The sequence below is a fragment of the Thunnus thynnus genome, chromosome 8 (genome assembly GCF_963924715.1).
Source record: "Thunnus thynnus chromosome 8, fThuThy2.1, whole genome shotgun sequence".
Taxonomy (NCBI): domain Eukaryota; kingdom Metazoa; phylum Chordata; class Actinopteri; order Scombriformes; family Scombridae; genus Thunnus; species Thunnus thynnus.
This window is the reverse complement of record NC_089524.1, coordinates 10,823,477-10,826,988: the sequence shown is the minus strand read 5'-3', so window position 1 is coordinate 10,826,988 and position 3,512 is coordinate 10,823,477. Positions and strand designations below refer to the sequence as shown.

Here is a 3,512-nt window from a genome sequence, read left to right as displayed (position 1 = left end):
TTTAGTCGTTGCGTCATACAAGCGCGTGAAGAGAAATGTCACTTCCGGCGACCATCTTTGTCTGACTGAGAAGCAGTTTGGGAAACGGGTTAAATATTTCTCTATTGTGCTACGGAGAGAATATCATTTGTTCTGCCTGGACAGGAGGACGTTTGGGGAATCTACTAAAGTCTTCCAAATAGCAGTGAGTAAGCCTTTTTTTTTGTTTGTTTGTTTTTTAGTTGTGTTTATCTTGTGGAAAAACAGGCTAACAGTTAACTGCTAGCCAGCTTTCTGTCACAAATGTAAACATCAGTGCAACAGTTTTAACTGTTAGCATAGTTAAATGGAGGTGCAGACAGGTGCTAAGCACTAAATAGAAATTGTAAATAGTGTATCATTTCACCACGTTGCATTTTAAATGCTGTACCATGCTCTGCCTCAAATTAATTTAATGGTGAAACTCTGAACTCTTGGCTTAAACAAGGCGCTATAATGTTAAACAGGTGTAACTTAGCTTAACTCAAAATATATGTTCAAGTATATGTTAACTAACTGTTGCTGTCAACACCTTAACATAAAAAAGCATGGAAGTCACAAGTGTGACTTGAGGAACAAACAGAAAATATTTCTTGGGTTAAGTTTAGGGCTAAATTGTGGCTCAGTCACTGTTTGCCAGCTTTTATAATTTGAGCACATCTGAACATTGAAATTGAAATTGAAAGTGAGTTCAGTCTTTTGTGCTAAATTATGTCATAGCTAGAAAGTCATGATGGGGAATGAAATCATTTTCCAGAAATTCAGTCACAGTAGATATTGTACTTTCCCCAGAGCTGGCCTGTTTATTTTTGAGTTTTGTGATGTTCCCATAACCATGAAGACCCTGTGCTGGAAAGCTTACTTACATCCTGGAAATGTAACAGGAAACTGGCATTCTTTTACTAACTGCAATGTTTCTCAAGACATGATCAAGACCAGTAATGTGTTTGCTGATTAATGGACACTGACTGGTGAAAATATTGCTGTAGCTTTATGATAATCCATACATGTGCAACATGTCCCCCTCAGATTTACATTACAATAAAATACAGGGTTACTCATTGTGGATGTTGCTTGCAGTGTGAACACAATTCACAGGTGTTAACATCAGTGCAACAGTTTTAACTGTTAAATGGAGGAGCGGACTGGTGTTAAACACTATATAAAAACTTTAAATTGTAAACAGCGTATAATTTCACCACATTGTATTTTAAGTGCTGAACCATGCTTTGCCTTGATTAATTTAATGGTGAAACTCTGAACTTTTGGCTTAAACAAGGCATTATAACATGAAACAGGTGTAACTTGGCTCAAGTACATGTTTTTATCCAGCTAAAAACTTGTAATTCACAATAGTTTGCCAGCTTTTATCATTTGAGCACATCTGAACATTGAAATTGAAAGTGAGTTCAGTCTTTTGTGCTAAATGATGTCATAGCTAGAAATTTATGATGGTGAATGAAATCATTTTCCAGAAATTCAGTTATAGTGAATGATTCCCCCAGAGCTGGCCTGTTTATTTTTTGAGTTTTGTGATGTTCCCGTAACCATGGAGACCCTGTGTTTAACAACTTACTTACATCCACATCCTGGAAATGTAACAGGAAACTGGCATTCTTTTACTAACTGTACTATTGCTCAAGAAATGATCAGGACCAGAAATGTGTTTGCTGGTTAATGGACACTGACTGGCGAAAATATTGCTGTGGCTTTTTGATAATCCATACATGTGCAACATGTCCTCCTGAAATTTACATGAGCATAAAATAGTTGTTGTGGACATTGCTTGCAGTGTGAACACAGGTCATTATTTAAAATCTTTTTAATCATGAATTCCAAATGTACAACATTGGTGTCTGATCAATTAAGGGAGTGTCTATGGAGATGAAAGCAGCTGTAATGTTGACAGTTGGATCCTGACATGGAGGCCTTGAAATTATGTAATCCCTGACAATAGTAAAAACCCAATGGAAACATTCGAGCAGCTAGTCAAATTTATCAAAGTGTGGCGATCGAACACATGAGAGGACTAGAACATTTGAAGCTTGAGTACACCATAGAGACAGGAGAAGGGGGGACAAGAGTGATCGGCTTTTGTCCTCTGCAGCGGTTGAGTAATTATGTTTTTGCGTCAAGTCGATTCATTCAAGTTGATTGGCCAAACTCACTGCATCAAAGGGTCTGGCACAACTGAAAAATAATTACAGCTTGTTTGGGACATTAATAATCAGTTTGATTAATTACGTTGAGTATGTTTCGTAAGAGCTGTGGCGTAGATGCCTGGGGAGAGTTGATTCAGAATATCAGAGGCCAGACTGTATGCAATGAGCATGTGACAGTATTTCCCTCCAGTCAGTTTGCTAAATATTTTGGTTTGTTAATTTTTTTAGTTAAATTGAGCAGGTGTTGTTGCATGTGATGACTCACATGCGCCCACGCCTGAGTTCTGGGTCTGTCTCTCGTTCCATCACTTCCATCCTGTACCTGTGGAGGCTTTGGCTAGGAGTAGCCACAGCCTGATTACTGCAGTCTGTGGCTGTATCCGAAATGTTAGTGTTAGTATTCCATACTAACACGCTATTTAGTGTACTAAAACAAATTTTTTGGTATGTCTGAAACCTTGGTGTAAAACCAATAGCACATGAATTGATTTCTATTTATGGGAAAATATTATAGTATGCAAGCACTGGACACTACGCCAGTATAAATATCCCACAATGCAATACAATACTGACGACAACAACAAAACATAACAGACAATGGCGGCCAGGGACCAAGGCAGCTCTGTTGTAATGTCAATAACACTTCAATTTAAGTGTAAGCCTAATATGAGGTTTCACTTTGCTAGGCATAATATATTTCTTAAATTAGTTCAGACTTTATGGTTGGCACGGGTTACCAGGGTTACGCGTCTCCAACCGTCAAGGAGGCTCTCAGCAAGTGATGTGATAATTGCAGCTCACTGCATCCGAAAAGATACATACTACTGTTAATTCACACAAAAGTATGTTGAACGATAGTACATATATAGGGTATGAGTCATTTTCAGCATGTACACTCTTTGGTAGGGTGGGGTATCCTTAAAAGTTTATTGATAATCAATTCTGATTCTGCTTATCGATTCCTAGTGTCAATTCCAATACGGTAAAAAAGAAAAAGAGGTCAAATGTTTAGTTAACAAAAATATCTCTATTCTTTTAATTGTTTACTTTGACTTTTATTGTAAATGATTGATTTTGATTTTATTGTATTGTTTGGAGTAAATACATACAATAAAAACATATGATCCACAGTCAGTACATACATTTTCTTGTGGATGCCATTTGCACACTTCTGTAAAAAATGACTGAAAAAGGTAGCAGTAGGGTTCCTATTGTAGGACAGATTCAGATGCTCAACCACCTCAAGTTTTGTCGTTCTATAAAGCATTGCCATCGATGCCATGCTGCCTTAAAAGTTTGGGCGCATTTGATATGCAACCTGACTTACAGCTA

The 3,512-nt window shown here is 37.4% G+C and overlaps 1 protein-coding gene across 4 annotated transcripts in view; it reads left to right on the top strand.

Moving 5' to 3' along the window:
* The first annotated feature begins 65 nt into the window (after positions 1-65).
* Positions 66-3,512, top strand: part of sgip1a (SH3GL interacting endocytic adaptor 1a) — an 82,841-nt gene continuing 79,394 nt past the window's right edge. For 3 of the 4 annotated variants that reach the window (XM_067596449.1, XM_067596450.1, XM_067596448.1), the window contains exon 1: positions 67-184. The gene's annotated coding sequence lies outside the window, so the exon portion shown is untranslated. Of the gene's footprint in view, positions 185-3,512 lie in introns of all 4 variants that reach the window. The other variant, XM_067596447.1, reaches the window with a different exon arrangement.